Source organism: Nerophis ophidion, linkage group LG14 (assembly GCF_033978795.1).
Source record: "Nerophis ophidion isolate RoL-2023_Sa linkage group LG14, RoL_Noph_v1.0, whole genome shotgun sequence".
Classification (NCBI taxonomy): domain Eukaryota; kingdom Metazoa; phylum Chordata; class Actinopteri; order Syngnathiformes; family Syngnathidae; genus Nerophis; species Nerophis ophidion.
Genome location: NC_084624.1, coordinates 25,406,616 through 25,420,441, shown reverse-complemented (window position 1 = coordinate 25,420,441; position 13,826 = coordinate 25,406,616). Strand labels below are relative to the sequence as shown.

Sequence of the window (13,826 nt, the reverse complement as noted above, 5' to 3'; positions counted from 1 at the left end):
CTTTCTAAATGGAATTAATGAAATAAATCCACTTTTTCATGATATTCTAATAATATGACCAGCACCTGTATATATATATATATTTCTATGTATGTATATACAAATCCCGTTTCCATATGAGTTGGGAATTTTTTTTAGATGTAAATATAAACGGAATACAATTATTTGCAAATCCTTTTCAACCCATATTCAATTGAATGCACTACAAAGACAAGATAGTTGATGTTCAAACTCTTTTTTTTTTTTTTTTGCAAATAATTAACTTAGAATTTCATGGCTGCAACACGTGCCAAAGTAGTTGGGAAAGGGCATGTTCACCACTGTGTTACATCATCTTTTCTTTTAACAACACTCAATAAATGTTTGGGAACTGAGGAAACCAATTGTTAAAGCTTTGAAAGTGGAATTCTTTCCCATTCTTGTTTCATGTAGAGCTTCAGTCGTTCAACAGTCCGGGTCGCCACACATTTTCGATGGGAGACAGGTCTGGACTGCAGGCAAGCCAGGAAAGTACCCGCAGTCTATTTTTACAAAGCCACGCGGTTGAAACACGTGCTGAATATGGCTTGGCATTGTCTTGCTGAAATAAGCAGGGGTGTCCATGAAAAAGATGGCTCTTAGATGGCAGCATGTGTTGTTCCAAAACCTGTATGTACCTTTCAGCATTAATGGTACCTTCACAGATGTGTAAGTTACCCATGCCTCGGGCACCAATGCACCTCCATACTATCACAGATGCTGGCTTTTGAACTGCCTCGATAACAGCCTGGATGGTTCGCTTCCCCTTTGGTCCGGATGACACGATGTCGAATATTTCCAAAAACAATTTGAAATGTTTTTGAAAGGTGACGGCGGGGCGCTGTGGAAGAATGGCCGTGCGCAACCCGAGGGTCCCTGGATCAATCCCTGCTTAGTACCAACCTTGTCACGTCCGTTGTGTCCTTGAGCAAGACACTTCACCCTTGCTCCTGATGGGTGCTGTTTAGTGCCTTGCATGGCAGCTCCCTTCGTCAGTGTGTGAATGTGTGTGTGAATGGGTAAATGTGGAAGTAGTGTCAAAGCGCTTTGAGTGCCTTGACGGTAGAAAAGCGCTATACAAGTACAACCCATTTATCATTTATTTATTCATCATTTAAATGTGGACTCCTCAGACCATAGAACACTTTTCCACTTTGCATCAGTCCATCTTAGATGATCTCGGGCCGAGAGAAGCCGGTGGCGTTTCTGGATGTTGTTGATAAATGGCTTTCGTTTTGCATAGTAGAGATTTAACTTGCACTTACAGATGTAGCGACAAACTGTATTAAGTGACAGTGGTTTTCTTAAGAGTTCCTGAGTCCATGTGGTGATATCCTTTAGAGATTGATATCGGTTTTTGATACACTGCCGTCCGAAGGATCGAAAGTCACGGTCATTAAATGTTGGTTTCCGGCCTTGCCGCTTACGTGGAGTGAATTCTCCAGATTCTCTGAACCTTTTGATGATATTATGGACCGTAGATGTTGAAATCCCTAAATTTCTTGCAATTGCACTTTGAGAAACGTTGTTCTTAAACTGTTTGACTATTTGCTCATGCAATTGTGGACAAAGGGGTGTACCTCACCCCATCCTTTCTTGTGAAAGACTGAGCAATTTTTGGGAAGCGTTTTTTAGACCCAATCATGGCACCCACCTGTTCCCAATTGGCCTGCACACCTATGGGATGTCCCAAATAAGTGTTTGATGAACATTCCTCAACTTTATCAGTATTTATTGCCACCTTTCCCAACTTCTCTGTCACGTGTTGCTGGCCTCAAATTCTAAAGTTAATGATTATTTGCAAAAAAACTAATGTTTATCAGTTTGAACATCAAATATGTTGTCTTTGTAGCATATTCAACTGAATATGGGTTGAAAATTATTTGCAAATCATTCTGTTTATATTTACATCTAACACAATTTCTCAACTCATGGAAACAGGGTTCGATTATATACACACATATGTCTGTCTATCTGTGTTGGCCCTGCGATGAGGTGGTGACTTGTCCAGGGTGTACCCTGCCTTCCGCCCGATTGTAGCTGAGATAGGCGCCAGCGCCCCCCGCGACCCCGAAAGGGAATAAGCGGTAGAAAATGGATGGATGGATGGATATATATATATATATATATATATATATATATATACACACACACACACAAACACACAGTACAGCCAAAAGTTTGGACACACCTTCTCATTCAATGTGTTTCCTTTATTTTCATGACTTTTTACATTGTAGATTGTCACTGAAGGCATCAAAACAATGAATAAACATGTGGAGTTATGTAAAGGTGAAATAACTGAAAACATGTTTGGTATTCTATTTTTTTCAATATAGCCACCCTTTACACCCATTACTGCTTTGCACACTCTTGGCATGTTCTTGATGCCAAGAGTCACCTGGAAGGGTTTTCACTTCACAGGTATGCTTGAAGCTCTTCGAGAGAATGCCAAGAGTGTACATAGCACTAAGTGTCCAGACTTTTGACCTGTACTGTAATTTGAGTGTAGGTTTTTCAATTTACAGCAATACCCTGTAAAAATCACCATAAATTTTACCTGTTAATTTTTAAAAAATTGTTTAATTTTTACTGTGTAACTTGCTTTGAAATCATAAGTCAAGCAGATATTTACCGTATTTTTCAGACCATAGGGCGCCCCGGATTATAAGGCACATTAAAGGGGTCATATTACGATTTTTTTTTTAATATATTGTAGCTGAGATAGGCGCCAGCGCCCCCCGCGACCCCAAAAGGGAATAAGCGGTAGAAAATGGATGGATGGATGGATGTAAAAAACTTCCTTGTGGTAGACGCAACATGTAATGGCGGTTATTTGGTCAAAATGTTGCATTGATTATGTGTTTACAGATCATCTTCAAGTCGCTTTCTGACTGTCGCTTCAGGATTTGTGGGCGATCTTATTTACGTGGCTCACCTTCGACAGCGTCTTCTCCCCGTCATCTTTGTTGTGGTGGTGTAGCGTGCAAGGACGGGAGTGGAAGAAGTGTTAAAAGATAGAGCTGTTTTAATGACATTCAGACTTTACTTCAATCAATATCGGAGCAGCATCTCTTCATCCGTGGCTCGCTAGTGCAACAACGCCGGAAATGAGTCCTGTGAAAAAATGTCCAACCGGAACTCTCTAATAACTTAAGTTCCTTGGGTGAATTGTGTAAACTCACTACACCGGTATGTTTTAGCGCTTTCATGGTGAGTTTACTGACAGATATAAGTAAGAACTTTACACTACTTTAAATTAGAAATGGCAACAGCGGGGGATGAATGTCCCATAAGAAGACAAAGAAAAAGAAGAAGGTTATCGACTACGGGGTCAAATGGACTAAAAAGGCGGAAACGCACAAATTTTCAGGACTTATGCAGATCCCAAATACAGATCAGCAGGTACAAGAAAGGTAAGAAAAGTTGATTTTGCATAATATTGCAAAATAAAACGGCAAATATTACGTCTTACCTTATACAAACACCATAATAATACTCGTATGTTGAAGCACAGTACAATCCATCAAGCAGTGCGGCTTCATAGCTTACCATGGTCGTACTAAAACATTTTGATAGATTTTTGAGCGCTGTGTGTCATGTTCTATATTTTCAATAGAACATATAAACTTTCGGTGTTTACTTGATTCATATTCCAGTCTACAGGTATCTTTTATGTGTGACTGCCATCATATTGCAGTCTCCACGTATATCTTATGTGTGACTGCCATCATATTGCAGTCTACACGTATCTCTTATGTGTGACTATCATTTACTGGTTACAATTATCATTACACCATGTACCAAATAAAATTGCTTCAAACTCGGTAAGGACAACCAAAATTATTCCATACATTAGGCGCACCGGTTTATAAGGCGCACTGTCAAGTTTTGAGAAAATTAAAGAATTTTCAGTGTGCTTTATAGTTTAAAAAAATACGGTAAGTATTTATTTCTATTTCGACACAAAATATTTGTAAATTATGGAATATAATATTTGTTGTAATATTGGATAATATTTAAGTTTCAAAAGTATGCAATTTCTCACGGTACATATATTTTGTCCGTCAAAATGTCAAAAAAAAACTTTATTGAAGCATATTATTTTCAGGCTTTCGCGGGCCACATAAAGTAATGTGGCGGGCCACATCTGGACCCCGGGCTTAAAGTCTGAAACCTGTGACCTACAGTATTTACCATGCTTTTGTTTGTTCACTCTCAGAGGTGAGAGGTTACATCATTTTAGTTCTTTCTATGAAGCAAATAACGCTGAGAATAGGAGCGTCAGGTTAAGCTTGGGAACATCTGTCAGTTTTTTCAAAGGCGTCCCCTCACACTGGAATGCTCAGAATCCACTCGGCGGGTGTCGCCGCTTCACTGGTAGTCAGAGAGCTGGCACGCTAGTCAAAACACACTTGATGAGCGGGAGTGAAGACGCTCATTCGAGACCAATCTCCCATATCAGACTCTTAAAAGTCAACCCCTCTCTTGGGGATTAGTCCGCCCATCCAGTAGAGACTAAGTCAGAGGTGTCAGTCGTTTTCACTGAGGTCCACATCGCAGTAATGTTTGGCCCCAGAGGGCCGCATCTAACAGTGAATGCTATTATTACACAACTGTTTTTATGCATTTTATTAGTAGATTTTTAATAACTAAAATGTGAAAAAAATATGATAAGTCGCAACAATTTCACCTCAAAATGTAGTGTATATTATGTAAATCACAGGTGTCAAACTCAAGAACCGGGGGCCAGATGTTGCCCGTCACTTAATTTTATTTGCCCATCATAAGCCTGGAGATAACATATATCAATAAAGTAATGTAACTTTTCTTAATAAATGTATTATTTATTTCCATTTTGGGAGAAAAAAATATATGTACTCCATGTAATCGCAAATTATGTTCACTTAAATGTTGTCTATTTATGCAAAAATATATTATCAAACATTCAAACCATGTTTAAATAATAATAATAATAATAACGATTTCAAAGCAAGTTATTTATCAAATTGTGCAATGTAAAAGTAGCAAAAGATTTAATGGTAAAATTGTGAAATTTACTGTGGTTTTTACAGCATTTTTCTCTAAATGAAAAAAACTGTATTCTTTTACTGTAATAAACTGTGGTGTCATTTTTGCATTTACAGTAATACACCGAAAAATCCACACTTGTCGATTTGCTGTAGAACAAAAAATTGCAGCTCAGGTGCCACAAGTTTTTTTTTTTATTTACAGTAAAAAAATAAATGTAAATTTTACAGCAAAATTCAGGCAACTGAGCTGCTTTTTCACCATAAAAACAGCAGTACTGTTTTTTCCATATACAGTAATATACACTATATTTTGAGGTGAAAATATTGCAACTTACCATATTTTTTGACTTTAGTTTTTTAAAAATCTGCTAATCAGATGCATTTTAAATATTTTGTAATAATAGTATTCACTTTTAGACACGGCGCCTCTGGGGCCAAACATAACTGCAATGTGGCCCTCAGTGAAAACAACTTTGACACTTCTGCTGTAAATGAAAAAACAGTACTGCTGTTTCTATGGGAAAAAAAAGGCAGCTCATTTGCCAGAATTTTACTGTAAAATTTACATTTGTTTTTTTACCGTAAATAAAAAAAAAATGCAATTTTACAGTAAAATTTTGGCACCTGAGCTGCTAGTGTTTGTTTTTTAGTTTTTTCTTACTATAAATCAACAACTGTAGATGTTTCAGTGTATTACTGTAAATGCCAAAACGACACCACAGTTTTACAGTAATTAAAAGTACATTTTTTTTTCCGTTTAGACTAAAATGCTGTAAAAACCACAGTACATTTTTAAATTTTACAATGAAATCAATTGATACTTTTACATTGCACATTTTTTTGGAAAAAATTCTTTGAAATCATTATTATTAGTATTTATTTATATTTAAAAATAGTGTCAACGTTTCAAATTATATTTTTGCATAACTAAACAATATTTAAGTCAACATAATTTATGATTTAATGAGTACATATTTTTATTTTCTCCCAAAATAGAAAGAAAGAATACATTTAGTAAGAATAGTTACATAACTTTATTGATACATATCATTTACAGGCTTTCGAGGCCCTGATAAAATGAAGTGGTGGGCCACATCTTGCCCCCAGGCCTTAAGTTTGGCACCTGTGGACTAAAGTATCAGGACGCTTCTTAATCAACCAATCAGAGCAAGCGCTTATGTGGCTGATTGAGCCTCCACCATATACAACGCTCCCCAAAAAATATATATACATATTTTTTGTGCATATTTTCAGGGTTTTGGTGTTTACTTAATTTGCATAAATTTCCTCATTTTCCTCACCCGGTTTGAACAATCTGTGTGTGACCTTGTGGGAAAGGTTGGTAGGTGATCACCTTTTTTTTTTTTTTTTTATGTTCCCACTGCACTTAGTAGGATCCAGAAAAAGGCCCGGTTTGGTCTGGAAGGAATCAATCAAACCTCTTTGGGATGAACTCCAACCATGAGGCCCTCCGTTAGGTTCAAGATCACTGACCTCTGACCTCACAAATAGCAAAACAAAAATTCCCACAGACACACACACAGGGAAGCTTTCCTATAAGCTCAAAATGTATTTACACTTCCTGTGTTGTGGACAAATACTAGTGTCTACATAGTGCAGTGTTTCGGGCCACACATGCACACACACACAGAAAAAAAAAACACACACCACACTTTGACAAATTTTGCACATTTAAAAATAAGATTTAATATACAGTACATGCCAAGGATTTGGACACATCTTTTCAGTCCAATGCGTTTCCTTCATTTTCATGACAATTTACATTGTAGATTGTCACTGAAGGTAGGGCTGGACGATATGGCCTTTTTTTAATATCTCGATATTTTTAGGCCATATCGCAATACACAATATATATCTTGATATTTTGCCTTGGCCTTAAATTACACTTGATACATATAATCACAGCAGTATGATGATTCTATGTATCTACATTAAAACATTCTTCTTCATACTGCATTAATATATGCTACTTTTAAACTTTCATGCAGAGAAGGAAATCACAACTAAGTCAATTGACCAAAACTGTATTTATATAACAGTTTTTAAGCAATGGCACAAACGTACATGTCATTTCCAAAACAGAAAGTGCAAGATTGTCTGAGACATTTTAAGTGTCAAATAAAAATGAGCTGCATAATAGGAAATCAAATACCGTTCGTCCTTTGTTATGTGGTAGGTTACTACGGACATTATTAAATGAAATGTTGTTGACTATTTTTTTCATACGGTGTTGATCTGGAAATGTTTTCCTCTGCATTTTGATGGTGTGGGCGTGTGGCACTAAACGGAGATGTTGAGGAAGCACTCTTAATTCTCTAGCGGGTGACTTTTCAAATGATGCTACATATAAGCAGTAATGCTACTTTTTATAGCAACGCTTTTGCCACATGCTTGACTTATTACGGTTGTCTGTTCGACATATTCCCACTTGAAGCCAAACCACCGCCAGACGATGGACCCCCTGCTGTTTTTCTTGGGAATTACTTCTTCTTCAATCGCATCTTCTTTCTCTCGTATTACCACTCGCACGGCTCTGCTAGCATCACAGCTAACGTTACCCATGCTGCTACCTCTCTGCTGCGCGAGGGCGTATACGTATGTGACGTATGACGTGACAGTATGTGACGTGTGTAAAAAGGTGCGCTCGCTGTCTGTGGAAGGAGAGACAGGAACGAGTGAGAAGAGCCTGTAATGTAATGCCAGCAGCTAAAGGAAACTGCGTGAGAACGTGCAGTATACTTGAATATCACGATATAGTCATTTTCTATATTGCACAGAGTCAAACCCGCCATATATCATGTATATCGATGTATCGGCCAGCCCTAACTGAAGACATCAAAACTATGACACCTGTGAAGTGAAAACCATTTCAGGTGACTACCTCTTGAAGCTCATCGAGAGAATGCCAAGAGTGCGCAAAGGAGTCATCAGAGCAAAGGGTGGCTATTTTGAAGAAACTAGAACATAGAAAATGTTTTTCAGTTAATTCACCTTTTTTGTTAAGTAAATAACTCCCCATGTGTTCATTCATAGTTTTGATGCCTTCAGTGACTATCTACAATAGAGCTGAGCAAATATTTTGACTCAGGGGCCACATTGAGAGAACAAATGTATCTTGGGGCCAATGTGTATGTGTGTACAAATGATATATACACTTTTTTTCAGGAACACTAACACCAAAAGTCACAATGTCATCTAAAAAAGTTATGACGGACCACCTGAAAAAAACGGAATGGAATTTTACAGTTTTTTTACTGAATGGGACACCCAAAATGGACATTAAAATAAAGAAGGTTGGATTTACAATATTAACTATGAACAATAAAACACTGAATATTAACATGAACATCGCTCCTCTTTTACTTCTCAGAACAGCTCCTACATAGCAGGGATCTCAAACTCAATTTACCTGGGGGCCACTGGATGCGGCTACAGTTTTGATGTTAAAGGTCCAAAAAAATGATGTAGAACGTCCAGCAGGCCGGATTGAAAATCATAACGAGCCGCATGTATTTTGCACAGGCTTGATCTACAATGAAAAATAGTCATGAAAATAACGAAAACACATTGAAATGAGAAGGTGTGTCCAAACTTTTGGCCTGTACTGTATCTGAGCACAGCAAGTGTATTCATGTAATATTTGACAATATGTCTCACTCATAATTTGTTTAGTTTTAATAATAATAAAACATAATAATAATAATAAAAAACGTTTCTGCCCAAAATTGTCCCACAGGTTTTGTGCACAACTCTATTTTGCCTTACAAATATTATGTATTAATAAGTTGTTTCAACTTTAGGTAAAAATTAATCATTTAAAAATGTTTGTCAGTGTGTGCGTGCGTGCGTACGTGCATGCGTGCGTGTGCGTGCGGGCGTGTGCGTGAGCTGCAGACACTAGACGCTGTTAAGTCTGCATCCGAAATGCTTCATTACGCACTCATAAATTCAACATGCTGACACTCCCTGCAGACTTTCTATTTCTCTAATTCTGTCTAACACGCGTGGAAACACGCGCGCGCACACGCACGCACATTTCCCTGCAATAATCGCTCTAAAAAGTGATGACCACTTCACGTGCTGCAGATATGTATTTTATTACACCTATTTTCTTTATTTATTAAGGAGTAATCGGCTTAGTAATGTCCACGTGTATTTATGCGAAAGTCAGTGTTGGCCTGTTATTAATTTTAGAATTATGTATGTATTTTTTTTTTCTGCGTGTAAATGTTACACAAGATATTTTCTAAAAGGAGAACGTCTCGTTTCTTCCCCCTCAGAGGCAGGGTTGTATTCTGTCAGTCATGCATTAGAGGAGGAAGAGCAGACTGTAACATAAACTCTCTTTGCAGCTTAGGAGAGTTTTTTTTATTATCATTATTATTATTGTTATTATTATAGAGTCGTTTTTTGTGTGTGTGAAGTAAATCGTTATTCGTTTTGCTGCATGTATAAGTTGTATTAATAATATTATTCAGAATTAAAATTGACATGGAATTTCTATTTCGTTAGAAAAAAATATATACATTGCAATTTAATCATTGTGCAACCAATTTATCAAACAATTTGATAAAACAATTTGGGTATTAACGAAATATTCATGCACATGTTTGTTTCCCACCTCTTTCATTTTTAACCAGGCTATTATGTATCTGATATTTCAATGAATTAATATCATAAAATTTGCAGTGCAGTTGAACACAACTGGGAATAAATAAATAATACATTAAAACACTCAAACAGAAGGAAATGTGATGCATTCACCTAAAGAGGATATCAAGTAATCATAATAATACCAAAACACAACAAAAACTGAAAATAAATGCAGGCCTATACGCAATAATCACCACCATCAAGTTAAATTAAATTCTGAATAAGTAATTATAATATAAATATATTTATATGTAAATAAAAATACTCTATATTTTCTGCTGGATCTTGTTAGTTTATGCCGACCTTTTTTTGCTGCAGCTGTTACACATACTGTAATATTGTACATGATAATTGGGATATGTAATATTTTGTATATATTATATAATAAAATTTAGCACAATAAAATAATACATCAGTATATATTATATACTGTATACATAATATGTAAATATTACATATATGTTATATTTTATATTGCTACTATGGTACAATTTTAGTCTACATTATACCTGCACTATCCTTTTCCATCCTTTGTAACTGAGGTACAGTGTGGAACAATTTCCCTTGTGGATCAATAAAGTGTGTCTAAGCCCAAGGAAAAAAAAAATTAAATGTTATAAATATATGAAGCACAATTTACCAGATCCTAAAGAAAAGTACATGTCGATAAGATAACAACATTGTTAAATAATGACAAGTGCAAATAATGATGCAATATTATCAAATACAAACGTTGTGTGGGTCAAACAATGAAAAATAATAAATGTGCTGATTAGATCTCTTAGAAAAGTAAAAATAATTTCACGCACTGATCTATACATTTACCATGCTGTTTGAAATGATGACGGGACAGTTAAAAATATAGAAAAATATGTATTTTACTTATGTTGCTTGACTAAACTTAGCATAAAATCCAAGGGAGGACCTTCATGGTAAATAATGACTTGTTTCATGGGCAGAGGGAAAAAGGAAAACAAATAAAAACGGGGGTCACGTGCAGGGCAGCCTTGCAATTGACAGCTAAACCTATTAATTGCAGCATAACCTTTGGAAAAAAAAAACTTCAAAACATAATTTTCTTTTTTGAAGCAGTCACTGCAATTGAAAATAAATACAAGGCCACAGTACCAAGTAGCCGTGGTCTTATTGTATTAACTTGCTCGTGCATGTTGGGATGGAGAGGAGAAATGCTGGCCATCAAGGACAGGGACTAACTGGGGTGGAATATCATTGTGCTGAATTTCCATAGGAGTGAAATATGATGCCAGGGAATGTTGGACTGGTCATGTGCCAGCCGGGCTGCACTTTGATGCCAGGCCAAAGCATCCGTGTAATAAAGCCCTGAGAACATGGGAAGATGTGCACTGACCAGAGAATATTCCATGTCGAACGACAAATATCAGTGAGCTTACTGACCTTTGTGACCTAACGCATTTAACTAAATTTGTATTTTGTATGTTTTGACAAGCAAAAGGCGATAAAGGAATGTGATGGCAAATCAAATAAATGCCAGGTCATTGCTTTATTTTGATTATGTTCAGATCAGTTTCAGTTCATGTGGAACATGCATACAATACAATGTAGTGCATCGCATATTTCCAGTTGTTCCATTACAGCACATCCGAAAAGGAGTAGGAAGAAGCTGAATTTATTTAATCCTACCCCTTTTCATACCATAGCAATTTTATCCCATCTCCTTCTTCTCTGTAATAAAGCCCTGAGAACATGGGAAGACGTGCACTAACGAGAGATATTCCATGTTGACCTTTTATCCCATTTCCTTGTTCTGTAGAAAATGGATGGATGGATAAACAATATAACATAGTAAGTAAACAAATGTTAAAATACGTAAATAATATTTAGCTGCAAAAAAAAGGGTTCAAGATGAGCCTCCACCATAAATAATGTTTCTGTGTACTATGTGAACACTTGTAGTTTGAACAGTCTCTTATTTAATTCCACATATGGATATTCTAAAGGTTTCAAGTTTTGGAAGCTCATACAAATGTTTTAAATGAAATATTCCTCTAAAGTTATATTTTAAGGTAGGAATAAATAAGCTTTGTTTCTTTTTGCTCCTTTTTGGACTTGTAGTTTAAACAGTCTCTTAAACTGAATCATATTGGTGCTTTGTTTGATTTCTTTGCTTAATCCATTCCATCATTTAATTCAATATATGGATAAGCTGAAGGTTACGTGCGAACAAATGTTTTAAATGAGATTTTCCCTCCAAGGTTATATTTCTCCTCTTTTGTTGAGAAGAATTGTTGTACATTCTTGGCTTGCAGGTTATAGTTTCATTTTAGCTGTTTGCAAATGCACCAAATTGTTGAATTTCAATATTTCTTATTAAAAAAATAAAGGGTTTGTATGTTCTCTACAGCCAACATTACATATTATTCTAATTGAAGTTTTTATAACACCGTGAGACAATGAAGTGCACATTTAGTTGTTTCCACATATTTCTACACAATAACTCAGATATAGTCACACTTTATCTAATAAAAGGCTTCAAGATGTTCATCATAACTATTGTTTTGTGTACTTTGTGAACACTTGTAATTTGAACAGTCTCTTAAACTAAATCATATTGGTGCTTTGTTGGATTTATTTGCTTAATTCAATCCATCAATTAATTCCACATACTGTATATGCTAAAATTGGAAGTTTTGTACGCGCTTACAAACGTTTAGAATTAGATTTTCCTTTAAGGTTATATTTCTCCTTTTTTGTTGAGAAGAATTGTTGTACATTCTTGGCTTGCGGGTTATAGTTTCATTTTAGCTGTTTGCAAATGCACCAAATCGTTGAATTTCAATATTTTTGATTCCACAAATTGTTTGTAAGTTCTCTATAGACAACATTATGTATTATTCTAATTGATTTAAACAACAAACATGCCGTGGCTTGCACTCCATTTTCCGCATAATGTGCCTGCAGTCTCACGCACACACACGCGCGCACACACGCACGCACGCACACACGCATACACTCACACACACACACACACACACACACACACGCGCGCGCGCATACACATTTATAGGTGTCAACCGTGCAACGCAGCAAATATTTCCAGCAATGTGTTCTCAACAAGTTGTCATTCTCAGCTAAATGAAAAAAGGCCGTTTTTGTTAGCTCGGAGGTTCCTTAGAGGACATGCAGGCACTTTTATTACTGAATAAACATGCTGACAATAACAAGAAAAAAGATGCGTTTCCCCCCAATTAAAACGTGTTTAAAATGTAAATTCATGAAATAAAACATACCATAAACGCCTCCTTCCTTTAAACAGTCCTTTCTTGTGTCGTCTTTGGTATAGCTTGTGACATTGTGAGCAGGCATGGCACAAAGCACATTTTAATTTTGTACAGTAAGACCCTCTTTTTTTCTTCTTCTTTTTGTTGTTGTTGAGCTATTGGCCGCCTGTGGGCTGCGCAGCTCTCTGCTGCCACCTGTCACCAAGTGGTGGGATCGACGTGCAAGAATGTGCTGTGTAACGCTGAAAGAGGAAGACTTGTTTGCGAATTTTTTGTGATTTTCTCTTTATTTATTTTTTTTATTTTTATTTTTTTTTTATTAATTAGACCGACCCGAAATAAAGTCTTTTTTTTCTTTAAAAATCAGCTGTGTTTGTTTTTATATAGCCACGTTCTAATTGAATCTGTTATGCGGCCATGCTTTGATTGGAAAGCTACACCGGAAGTCGTTAAACGTGAATATAAATAAAGTACAGCAAGCACTCCAATCAATTAACAAACGGGGTTTTCCTTATTAATGATCAAAGTAAACCTACAGGAAGCAACTTTGTGGTACTTGAGGAGCAATATGGATAAATAAATGTTGAAATGTTATACTTAATTTGTTTTAACATGTTGATGTGCACACTAAAAATGCTGGGTTATTTTGATAACTTAATTTATGAGTTGCAAGTGTTGGGTCAAAGTTATTTTTATGATCCATTTTTAGGGTTATAAGGACATTATTTTAATTCAATTTCTGGGTTTTCAAAACCATGAACCATTTTTGGTTTGTTTTTCAAAAGAGTAACATTTATTTTAAATTAAAAAGTTATTTTTTTCTTCAAGGGAATTTTCTCAT

At 36.0% G+C, this 13,826-nt stretch overlaps 1 protein-coding gene across 1 annotated transcript in view; it reads right to left on the bottom strand.

The window, feature by feature from the left end:
- Positions 1–13,049, bottom strand: part of LOC133568910 (uncharacterized) — a 90,330-nt gene extending 77,281 nt beyond the window's left edge. The window contains exon 1 of the mRNA XM_061921101.1: positions 12,995–13,049. The gene's annotated coding sequence lies outside the window, so the exon portion shown is untranslated. The remainder of the gene's footprint in view (positions 1–12,994) is intronic.
- Positions 13,050–13,826: the final 777 nt, after the last annotated feature.